The sequence below is a fragment of the Geotrypetes seraphini genome, chromosome 1 (assembly GCF_902459505.1).
Source record: "Geotrypetes seraphini chromosome 1, aGeoSer1.1, whole genome shotgun sequence".
NCBI classification, from domain to species: domain Eukaryota; kingdom Metazoa; phylum Chordata; class Amphibia; order Gymnophiona; family Dermophiidae; genus Geotrypetes; species Geotrypetes seraphini.
The window spans coordinates 150,049,649-150,062,567 of NC_047084.1; the positions used below are offsets into that span (position 1 = coordinate 150,049,649).

Below are 12,919 nucleotides of genomic sequence, written 5' to 3' on the forward strand. Positions count from 1 at the left end.
TAGTTGATGAATTAAAGACTGCAACAACTTTGCCAAAATTTATTGACTATTAGAAAGTTTCTGGCCAGAGGCACCTTTGATACTTTGTGTCTCTTATTGAACCTCTGCTGTAGTAGTGGCAATGCGTCGCTTATCGTGGCTCAGAGTGTCTGGTCTTGCAAACTCAGTTCAGGAATGCCTCACTGCTGATCATTGTAAGGGTGATAATTTGTTTGGAGACAAGGTGGAAGAGGTAGCTGACCTAATTTTAAAAAAACAAAACAAACATGCTTACACCATTACAACCTTGTCTAATCTACAAACATCTTCATCTTCCTTTTATAGAAGATATTCAGCTCCACCTAGATGCTCATATTATACTACTAAGTGTAATTGTAGCCAACCTGCTATATCAACTTCTAGGCCTACTAATCAACATCCTTGTTTAAAACAACAAAAACCTTAAAAATCTCAGGCTTAACCTCTGTCAAAACAGCAGCAGTCATTTTTACTTTTTCTTAGAGAGCATAGCCATCATCACCTTACCTCTGCCACCTAACCTTCCCATCGGGGACAGGTTGCGCTCTTTTCCATCAGTGTTGGTCTCATCACCACAGACCAGTTGATATTTTGAGCCATTTCTCAGGACTATATCTTATGTTGGCTCATCAAACTCTGACCACCACCAAAAGAGTCCCTCTTTTCAACTCCCTCCAGAAGAACCTCTTTCACCAGAAACTCTCTGCCCTTCTCCAGGAAAATGCAATAGAACCTGTTCTGCTTCAAGAGAGAGGTTGAGGGTTCTACTCAAAATCATTATTTTTGTTTTGGTAGTATTTAACCCTAGCATGTTTTCAATCAGCCATGCATGGAGGTTCAGTTAATCCAATTGACTTTTGGACACAATATGTTCAATGTCTCTTTTTTTTTTTTTTTTTGTAAATCTTTATTGATTTCCAAACTTCAATAATGTGATACAATTAATATATCATAAAAACTGCACAAAAAACACATTATTAACTATATAGTTATTACATTAACAATCATTTCCTCCCCTCTTGAACTTATTATTTGAATAAAAATACATATAAATTAATTCCAATATTATCTATATAATAAAAGGCTAACTCGCGCATGCGCACTCCTATCAGCGTGCTTCCGTGATCCGTATGTCCGTGGCCGGCAAGAGTGCACATGCAAGCTTACAACAGCCCGCACTCACGGTCTGGCTGGCTCACTACAGTTTTTCGCAGTGGCGGCTCACCTGCTCCGCCTTCCTCTTCCTGCCAGTCTCAGCCGGGCTCACTCCTGGCAGCCCTGAACCTGTTCTCCGTTCCTCGCACGACGGGCCAGTGAGTGGCGCGGCGGGGGCAATGCAGGTGGAGACTGTTGTTGGCGGCGACTCTTGGCGTCGGAGACGGAGGGAAGGGGGGTGGGAGGCAAGAAGTTCGGCAGCATAAACGCAAATTGTTTGCAGTGCGAGCAGGAGGAGGGTGAGACCGAAGCCATTACTCCGGAGTTTTACAGCGAGATCCTGGAATACACCCTCCCCTACGAGCAGGCATAGGAAAGGGGGGTGTGGCAAAGGGGGAAAGCAAGGAAAGGCTGCCCAATCTCCTGTGGGAACCTGATGTGTCCTGTGTCCGTCCGTGGCCGCGGCTTCAGGCGTATGCGCCAGTTAGGGAGCGGCGCTGGCGGCGGATGGCGGAAGGAGGGCTCATGGTCCTGCCGCCGCTGCCGCTCCTGTTCACAGCAAGTCGCCGACTCCCCCCCCCCTTCCCTCAACAACCGCTAACACTCCTGTTCAAAGCGGCCTGCTGAGGTTAACGGCCGGCTGTAACGAACCTCGCAGGCCGCTCTCCACATGGTAGCACGTTCCCTCTGACGCGATCGCCTCAGAGGGAACATGCTACCGAGTTGGAGAGCGGCCTGCGAGGTTCGTTACAGCCGGCCGCGAACCTCAGCAGGCCGCTTTGAACAGGAGCGGTTGCGGGAAGGGGGGGGGGGCGTTTTAACAGGAGGAGTCGCCTAAAAAAACCTTCAGCCGCAGCAGGCCAGCACGTGGGAAGGAAAGGGGGAGGGGCCGAACGGAGCAGGGCAGCTCAAGGTAAGAAGGGAATGGGGGGTGGGTGAAAATGCTTCTACTACTCAGCAGGGACCTGGAGGGGAAGGGAAATACCGCTGCTGCTTCTGCAGAGGAAAGTGGTGGTGGGGGAGAGAAGGGAATGGGGGGTGGGTGGGGGAAAATGCTGCTACTACTTCTCAGGGATCTGGAGGGGAAGGGAAATATCACAGCTGCTTCTGCAAAAGAAAGTGGGGGGGGGAGAGAAGGGAATGGGGGGTGGGGGAAAATGCTGCTACTGCTTCAGCAAGGACCTGGAGGGGAAGAGAAATACGCTACTGCTTCTGCAAAGGAAAGTGGGGGGGAGAGAAGGGAATGGGAATGGGGGTGGGTGGGGGGAAATGCTGCTACTACTTCACAGGGATTTGGAGGGGAAGGGAAATATCACTGTTGCTTCTGCAAAGGAAAGTGGGGGGGAGGGGGGGGAGACACAGAAAGAAATACAGACAGACAAAGGAGGCTAGGGAGAGAGACAGACAGAAATAAAGACAGACAGGGGACCAGAGAGAGACAGAAAAAAAGACAGACAGACAAAGGGTGCCAGGGAGAGAGAGAGAAAAATTGCAGGAGGGAGAGAGACAGAAAGAAAGGAAGAAAGAGACAGGAGCAGGGAGAGAGACATAAATAAAGAAAGACAGACAGCCATATATTCTAGCACCCGTTAATGTAACGGGCTTAAACACTAGTAATGAAATAAATAAACTTTTCAAAATATATTTCACCCCCCCCCCCCCACCCTCCCTGGATGTGCAATGAATATAATGGAAAAAGAAAGAAACATGGCCTTAATTATACTACATTAAAATTAGTCAATGGACTACATATATCTTTAAAAGACTTATTATTTCCATAACGTTCTGCCATCATTTTTTCATATTTGTACGTGGTACCCACCAAATAGGAAAATTAATCCTATCATGATTTTTCCAATTATGGGTAAACATCTGAACCCCTATTCCTGTCAATATCATGAAAAGGCAATTTTTAAATTTGTCTAAAGTAGGTTTGACATGAAGAAGAGTACCACATATTATTGCCTCATGATAAGGGGATAGATGATTCAAGAATAAGATTTATTTGTCCCCAAATTGACTTCCAGAAACTAAGTATCAATGGACAAAAATATAACAGATGATCCAAAGTCCCTATATCACTTTGACAATGCCAGCATCTATTAGACTTAGAATTGTCTAGTTTTTGTAAGCGAACTGGGGTCCAAAAAATCCTATGCAATAAAAATAACCATGTTTGTCTCATAGATGCTGACGCTGTACATTTCAGTCTCCAAGTCCAGATTCATGGCCAACGAGACACAGAAATATACTTTATACTCTCGCTGGGATAATGTAAGCAATTTGATCTTAGATAATATTGCCCCCTCCCCCCAAAAAAATAGAAATCAAAAATTATGAATCAAAAAACTAGAAAATATCATAACTGGTATGATAACGAATTACAAGAAGCCAAGCGTCTGGTTAGAAAATGATAAAGAGTTTGGTGTAAGACCAATCACATAAAAGACCATGATCAATGGAAGTTCACAATTATAAAAGGAAGATTAAGGGAAAGCGTAGATTCTCTTACTCTGCTAAAGTAGGGCATAATAGTGTTAACACCAAGGGCTCCTTTTATCAAGGTATCGCCTTCCGTGCTAGTCGCTAACGCCTCCATTGACGAGGCGTTAGTTTTTTGGCGTGCCACAGGGGTTAGTGTGTGATGAAATGTCCGACGCACTACCCCCGTAGCGCACCTTGATAAAAGGAGCCCGAAATAGTTATTAAAAATGGTAAGGTCGATCTTTGATACTTCTTCCTTTCAACGAACAATTCAAAACACTCCTCCAACAGCTAATGAATTAGCTTTTTACTTTAATTCTAAAATAATTAAACTCCGTCGATCTTATAAAAGAAAACATCAAATTTTCAGACTTTACCAATATCTGAATCCAATGAAAATTGTTTAGTAGATTTAAGTTGGAACTCTTTTAAAAACCCAGAATGGACTGACTTCATGAAACTATATTTAAAAAATGTTGATTCTTACTGTTCCTTGGATACGTGTCTCCCACATGCTCTAAAAACATCACAACTATCTTTTTAAAAACAATTGTTTGAATGAATGAATCATATGCTTTATAACGGAGAATTTCCTATAGATAAAGGGCATATAATAATCACTCCAATAATTAAAAATAATTAAGAATCTGTTACTCTAACATCAAATTACAGACCTGTTGCTTCAATTCCATTCTTCGTTAAACAACTGGAGGGTCTGGTACATTTTCAACCAATGGATTACCGTATTTTCACGCATATACCGCGCACCCGTGTAAAACGCGCGGGAAACCTAAATTTATGTAAAAAAATTATTATATACCGCGCATGCTGCTTCATGAATTTAAATCTCATGCCGTCCCGACTCTCCTCTCGCCGCCCTGTCCTCTGCCCCGAATCTCCTCTCGTCCCGACTCTCCTTTCGCCGCCCTGACCTGCTCCCAGCTCTGTAAGCATGTGCAGACCATCTACAGACAAAGAAGGGGCGGGACCGCGGCAGAGGAAGCAGCGCAGGGCTCAGAGAAGGGGCGGGACCGCCGGCAGAGGAAGCAGCAGGGCTCACTGGCATCGGGAACCAACGGTAGGCAGCTTCTCCGTGCGGGGGGGGGGGCTCTGGGGGATGAATCGGACGTCTGGGGGGGTGCGAGCGGTCCTTCGGGGTGGGGGTGCGAGCGGTCCTTCGGGGTGGGGCAGGGGGATGAATCGGACGTCGGGGGGGAACTATGTAAAAAAAAATTTGTACAACGTGCTCACGCATATAACGCGCATGGTTATGCACGGTTTGTAAAATCGTGTATAACGCGCGCGTTATATGCGTGAAAATACGGTACGCTTTTACATGTTTCTCAATCTGGTTTTCGCCTTCTGCATAGTACCGAGACACTTTTATCATCTATATTAAACTATTTACTCTCTTTGCTTGCAAAAGGCTCTAGTGCTCTTGTAATACTGTTTGATCTAAGTAGCGCTTTCGATTTGGTCGATTATTCTATATTGTTGGATTGTCTTGACTGCATGGGTATTTCTGACAAGGTAATGAAATGGTTTCAAGACTTCTTAAAATCCCAAACCTACCAAGTTTATTTTGAAAATACTTATTCAAGTACATGGGACAATTCCTGTGGTGTTCCACAAGGATATCCTCTTTCGCCATCATTGTTCAATATACTGTACAGTATATCTAGCATCTTTGGGGACAAGATTGACAAATCTAGGAATTCAATTATATAGTTATGCTGATGATATAACTATCATAATTCCTTTAACCTCTCAATTATCTGTAGTCACTCAGTTCATATCTTCAGTGATTCTAATAGTTAATAACTGGATGAGTGATTTCAAATTGAAGTTAAATCCAGATAAACATAACATAGTAACATATAGATGACGGCAGATAAAGACCTGAATGGTCCATCCAGTCTGCCCAACCTGATTCAATTTAAATTTTTTCTTCTTAGCTATTTCTGGGCAAGAATCCAAAGCTCTGCCCGGTCTGTGCTTGGTTTCCAACTGTCGAAATCTCCGTTAAAACCTACTCCATCCCATATAAACCCTGTCAGCCGTTGAAGCCCTCTCCAGCCCATCCTCCCCCAAATGGCCATATACAGACACAGACCATGCAAGTCTGCCCAGTACTGGCCTTAGTTCAATATTTAATATTATTTTCTGATTCTAGAGCTCTGTGTTCATCCCACGCTTATTTGAACTCAGTCACCGTTTTCCTCTCTACCACCTCTCTCGGGAGCGCATTCCAGGCATCCACTACCTTCTCTGTAAAGTAGAATTTCCTAACATTGCTCTTGAATCTACCTCCCCTCAACCTTAAATTATGTCCTCTGGTTTTAACATTTTCCTTTCTCTGGACCTGAACAAACTGGAGGAATGGGCGAACAAATGGCAGATGAACTTCAATGTAGAGAAATGCAAGGTCATGCATATAGGGAAAAAACCCAATGTTCAGCTACAAAATAGGGGGGTTAGTACTAGGGGAAATTAACCTTGAAAAAGACTTGGGTGTGCTGGTGGATACAACAATGAAGTCAACGGCACAGTGGGGAGCAGCCTCAAAGAAAGCAACCAGAATGTTGGGTATTATTAAGAAGGGTATTACAACCAGAATGAAGGAAGTCATCATGCCGCTGTATTGTGCGATGGTGCGCCCGCACCTGAAGTACTGTGTCCAATATTGGTCACCGTACCTAAAGAAGGACATGGCGATACTTGAGAGGGTTCAGAGAAGGGCGACAAAAATGATAAAAGGTATGGAAAACCTTTCATACGCAGACAGGTTAGAAAGACTGGGGCTCTTCTCCCTGGAGAAGCGGAGACTCAGAGGACACATGATAGAGACATACAAGATCATGAAAGGCATAGAGAAGGTGGAGAGGGACAGATTCTTCAGCCTATTGGGAACCACAAGAACAAGGGGGCACTTGGAGAAATACTTTAGCATACTACCTGCACTGTACTAAATCTCATAGGAAGTCCTCCCAGATTTTTGTCTCTTTTGATACGAACAGACTAGAAGCTCCTGTTACAAATTGAACAAGTTCAACTTGGTTTGCGGATTGTATCTCCTTCACATATGATCAGGCTGGGCTAAAGCTTCAAGGTTGTGTAACAGCTCAGTTTTGCGCTGTTTCTATTGAAGAAAACTTCAAAGCAGCTACATGGTCCTCAGTACATTCATTTACTTCCCATTACTGTCTAGATCAAAACTTCAGAAGACAGTCTGTTTGGATAAGCAGTTCTGCAAAATCTTTTCACTTCCTGAGAGCAAACTTTCCCTCCGACCTTTTTGGATTATGCCAGGCTCATGTTTAATCAGTACTTAAGCTCTCCTGGAGTCATGACCCAAATGTGAAAATATAATGCCTATTTGTCCTCAGAGAAAACAAAAATACTTACCTGTAGCAAGTATTCTCTGAGGACAGCAGACATATATTCTCACAACCCGCCCACCACCTCTAGTTGGCTTCTTAACTTTTTTTTACTGTACTGAGGAACCTGCATGTCGACATCAGGTGGGAAGGCACTTGCATGCATCTGGTGGGAGCACTGCCTCAAAGATTTAAAGCGACAGTACACTTGGCAGTGTCCGCATTGGGATTCATGGATGATGTCAATCACATATAAATATATGCCTGCTGTCCTCGGAGAACACCTGTTACAGGTAAGTAACTTTTTTTTCTCTGCATGATGCAGATGCATTGAGAGTTTGGACCTCTTGTTTCTGGTTTCATGCCTACTAGTGAACACAGTCTTTTAGTTATTTTTGACCCAGTGGGCCCTATGTAGGCAGACTAATGCTAAACATATATCTTAAAGTAATTCCAACATACTGGTAATATTTTATCAACAACTAGTCTTATAGCCCGTTACATTAACGGGTGCTAGAATATATATGTGTGTGTCTGTTTTCATTTTTTTTCTCTCTCCTTAGTCGCTTTCTGTATTTCTGTCTGTTTTTTTTATTTTTTTTTCCTTGGCTGTCCACTACCACCCTTTGCCTGCTCCCCCTGTCCATTCTCCCTTCCTTTTACCTCCCCTATGTCCTCCACCACCCCATCACTGCTCACCTTATCCAGCAGAAACCCTTCTCCCTTTGTTTTACCTCTCCCTGTCCATCATCACCTCTTTCCTGCTCCCCCTGTCCAGCAGTAGGCCTGTCTTTATTTTTCTGCCCCCCCCCCCTGTTCATCAGCACCTCTTCCCCTGTCCATCAACCCCTTTTCTGCCCTCCATTTCTGTGTGTTGCAGCATTTCCCTCCCACCCCACTTCCCTGTGCAGTATTTTCCTCCCCCCCATACATTCCTTCTTAACTCCATGCCCTACTTATGTGTTTTTCGGGTTTGGCTGCCGCGGCCGACATTTGACTCGGGCCGCCGCGGCCGACATCCGACTCGTGCCGCCGCGGCCAACATCCGACTCAGGCCGCAGGAGAAGCAGTGCCCAACTTAAAACCCGTAAGGGCGGTCGAAATCCGCCTCGGGGGGGTGGGGTGGGGAAGAAGAAAGAGAGCGGAGAGGCGGCGCTGCGTCTTTCAACAGGGAGCAGGACGGACCGTAAGCCGCGCATGCGCACTTTCCTATGTGTCGCTACAGCTCACGGAAAACCGGCGCACACATAGGAAGTGCGCATGCGCGGCCTAGCGTTTTATTATATTAGATGGGTTGCGCAGATCACCACTGAGGTCTCATTTTAAGTGCCATGTTCTGTTCTGGAGGCCATACCTATGTAAGGATATTAAAAGGTTGGAAGTAGTTCAGATTAGAGTTTCTACATTGGTACCAAGCATGCAACAATTAAAGAAATATACCTTCTAGAAGAAAAAAGGGAAAGAAGAATAGGAGAAGTGTTAAATATTTAGTAAACTTGAATAAGAAATTGTATTTTCCATAGGAAAAAAAAGTGATTCAAGGGCAAATGATTATAATATTGCATGGAATGTTGGCCTTTAGCTTATCAAAAAGAAAAAATTCAATTATATTTGTCATAAAAGACAAGAATGCCTCATTCTGCATAATAAATCATTGCAGCTAGAAAAGACAGCACAAAACTCTTAGGAGAGTTTATTTTTCCCTTCTAGTGGGCTAAAAATGCCTTTTGTTTCTTAGAACTCCTCATGGGTGTATCTCCCTGTGAACAGAAATCATAAGAACATAAGAGTAGCCTCTCTGGGTCAGACCAATGGTCCATCTAGCCTAGCATCCCATATTCATGGTGGCCAACCAGGTCATAAGTACCTGGCAAAACCCAAATATTAGCAACAGTCCATGCCACCAATCCAGGGCAAGCAATGGCTTCCCCCATGTCTGTCTCAATAGCAGACAATGGACTTTTTCTCCAGGAACTTGTCCAAACCTTTTTTTTTTTTTTAAACCAGCTACGATAACCACTCTTACCACATCCTCTGGCAATGTGTTCCAGACCTTAACTATTCTCTGAGTGAAAAAATATTTCCTCCTATTGGTTTTAAAAGTATCCCCCTGTAACTTTGAATGTCCCCTAGACTTTGTAATTTTTGGTGGACTAAAAAATCAATTCACTTGAACCCGTGAGAACTGAATATGGCAACACCGATTGGTTTCCAATAAAATGTGGCATCAGGCAAGGATGTATCTTGTCTCCTCACCGTGTTCAACCTTTACAGTGAAAAGCAAATGTGGATACAGCCCTTCCTCGGGTCAGAATTCCAGGATCCTGGCATATCCTGGAGGATACTGTGCTTTTGATGGGGAAGGAATGCAGGATATGGATGTTTCCTGCCTTATAGGTGGTGAAGGGTGCTGATTCCAGGTGGATACAGCCCTTCTTCAGGACAAACTGCTGGGTTTTGGAAATCCCTCGGACGTCTGGTAACCCTATGAATATGGGGAAAGAATACTTCCCCTCTCTCTTAATTCTCCCCCTCCTGCTGGACCAGGTGAGGCACTGGCTCAGGGCACTAATGATAAAGGGTGCCAAAATCCCAGTCTGCATCTATCCCTCTAGAGCAGTGTACTGAGATTTCAGGTGTGCCATGACACACTGGTGAGGAGGAGAGTCATCCGCACTGGCTGACTGCCTTCAAGACGTGCCTCTTGCAGCGAGAGGCACGTCCTGTAGGCAGTCAGTTGGCGCGGATGACTCTCCTCCTCGCCAGCGTCTCTCCTCCTCTCACCATACCTCCCCACCTCCCATCTCCCTCCACCAAAGCAGGCCTCTGCACATGCGCGGACATTGACGCAGTGACGTCATGAATGCGCGTGACATCAGCGTGTTGATGACCGTGCACTTCCAAGTGCCTTCCAGCCGGGATACTGCGTTTAGTGTACCGCCGGCCGGAAAGTTTGCGACACACTGCTCTAGAAGTTTAAAGGTCGACTGGACTAGGATTTTGGTGCCCTTTATCACTGGCACCCTGGGTCAGGACCTCAACTAGTCCATAGGTTGAGCTAGCCCTGCTTCTGCCATTGGCTTTGTCAGTTCACTGCACTGAAAAAAATAAATAAAAACTTAAGGGTCTGTTCCCTAAGTTGCAATATTTGCCAATGATACAGTTAACACAGGATTTCTTCTGTAAAATATACAACTGAGCATGAAAATACATACAAAATAGCTCATTATTATGTAAAATGAGAAGTGCAGCTTGCATTAAATTTCAAATGCATTATTCATTGAAAGTTAATTCCTCAAATGACGTTAACTGTTCCCCAATCAGCATTGGCCTGCTAAAGAGTGAACTGATGCTTTTGAGGAGCAGTTCAAGTCAGTGTAGTGTAAAATCTTACTACTTCAAAAAATCATGGAATCAAGGGTGAAATACTCACATGGATTAAAAACTGGTTGGCAGATAGGAAACAGAGAGTGGGATTAAATGGACAATACTCTGACTGGAAAAGCGTCACGAGTGGGATTAAATGGACAATACTCTGACTGGAAAAGCGTCACGAGTGGAGTGCCGCAGGGTTCGGTGCTTGGACCCGTGCTCTTCAACATACTTATAAACAACCTGAAAAATTGGTACGACGAGCGAGGTGATTAAATTTGCGGACGATACGAAGTCATTTAGAGTAGTGAAGACACAAAAGGATTGTGAAGACTTGCAACGTGACATAAACACGCTCGAGAAATGGGCCGCAAAATGAGGTTTAACGTGGATAAGGGTAAGGTGATGCATGTCAGTAACAAAAATCTTATACACGAATACAGGATGTCCAGTGCAGTATTTGGAAGATCCCCCCCCCAGGAAAGAGACTTGGGAGTACTGGTCGACAAGTCAATGAAGCTGTCCGCGCAATGTGTGGCGATGGCGAAAAGGGCGAACAGAATGCTAGGAATGATTAAGAAGGGGATCATAAACTGATCGGAGAAGGTTATCATGTCGCTGTACCGATCCATGGTACGCCCCCACCTAGAATACTGTGTCCAGCACTGGTCACTGTACATGAAGAAGGACACAGTACTACTTGAAAGGGTCCAGAGAAGAGTGACTAAAATGGTTAAGGGGCTGGAGGAGCTGCCATATAGTGAGAGATTAGAGAAACTGGCCCTCTTCTCCCTTGAAAAGAGGAGACTGAGAGGGGACATGATTGAAACATTCAAGATAATGAAGGGAATAGACTTAGTAGATAAAGACAGGTTGTTCACCCTCTCCAAGGTAGAGAGAACGAGAGGGCACTCTCTAAAGTTAAAAGGGGATAAATTCCATACAAACATAAGGAAATTCTTCTTCACCCAGAGAGTGGTAGAAAAATGGAACACTCTTCCAGAGGCTGTTCTAGGGGAAAACACCCTCCAGGGATTCAAGACAAAGTTAGACAAGTTCCTGCTGAACCAAAACGTATGCAGGTAAGGCTAGACTCAGTTAGGGCACTGGTCTTTGACCTAAGGGCTGCCGCAGGAGCAGACTGCTGGGCACGATGGACCACTGGTCTGGCCCAGAAGCAGCAATTCTTATGTTCACAATCCCCTTGTAAAATTGCCATACTTTTACCAAACTGGACATTGTCTAAACTGGTCTAGCAAGACTCATAAAAAGAAAATTATCAGGTAAAGGCAAATTTTACCTTACACACAATAAAGCCATTTAATCCTTCTAAAATTACAGTACCTCCTTAGAGTCTTTTTTCCTTCTTTTAATTGTGTCAAAAATAATCTGCCAGGAGAGAGTAGGTAGTTTAGTTTAATTTTATTTTTGATTAAGTACTTACGAGGGGTGTTCAATTTATCTACCTAGGAAAGAAAAGAGTTTAAAAAAAAAAAAATTTGCTTTATATTTCAGCATAGTCCCCTGATAGCTTATATACTTCATTCTCTTTTCCTGCAATAACTTTAACCCCTTTGAAAAGAATTCTTCTGTTTGACCTTCAAATCAGGACTTCACAACTTCCTTGACGTATTCATCACTTGAAAGACGCTGTCCATGGAGAAATTTTTTCAAAATTTGGAACAGGAAATAATCCAAGGGAGCCAGGTCAGGACTGTAGGGTGGATGGATCAGCTGCTGAAACCCACATTCTCAGATGGCAACCTGTGATTATTGTGAGGAAGCAGCATGCCTGCTGTGAGTTTTCTTCGTCTTTTCATCTTGATTAACTCCCGCAATGCGATCATTATATTGGCATAACTCTCCCCGGTTATGGATGTCTTGTGTGGCATGAACTCCAGAAGCAAAAGTCCTTCATCAACCCAGAAGACAGTTGCCATGACTTTGCCTGCAGGTTTTTCTGTCTTGAACTTTTTTGCATTGGAGGTTGACTTGTGCTTCCACTGCATTGACTCCATTTTGGACTCAGGATCTCTGTGATAGACCCAAACGTTGAAAAAAATTCACTTGGTCTTCATGGAGCATCTCCAAGTTCTCCTGACAACACTGGAGCCTCGTGATCTTCTGACATGGTGTCAGCATTCTTGGAACCCATATTGCACTAACCTTGGACATGCCCAACTTTTCATGAATTATTTTCCAAATTGTACCTGCCGAGATGCCCATTTCTTCAGCTATTCAGGAAACCTTAATTCGTCTGTCTGTCAAAATTGAATCCTCAACTGTCTTGCACATTTCTGTGTAAGTTGCTTCCACAGACTATCCAGTGTGAGGGTCATCTTTAGTGGACTCTCTACCCCACTTAAACTGCTTGCTCCAAAATTGTACATTGTAGGATGATGGAGCAGACTTGCCATAAACTGCAGTCGTTCGTTCATGGATCTCCTTTGGGTTTTTTTCCCCTTCTTTTGAGAGAAATTGTAATGCTGAACGGTGGTCCAAGTCTAGCAGAT

General features: G+C 44.1%; 1 protein-coding gene across 2 annotated transcripts in view; it reads left to right on the forward strand.

Moving 5' to 3' along the window:
* Positions 1 to 12,919, forward strand: part of USP38 (ubiquitin specific peptidase 38) — a 167,866-nt gene that overhangs the window by 58,778 nt on the left and 96,169 nt on the right. The window lies entirely within an intron of this gene.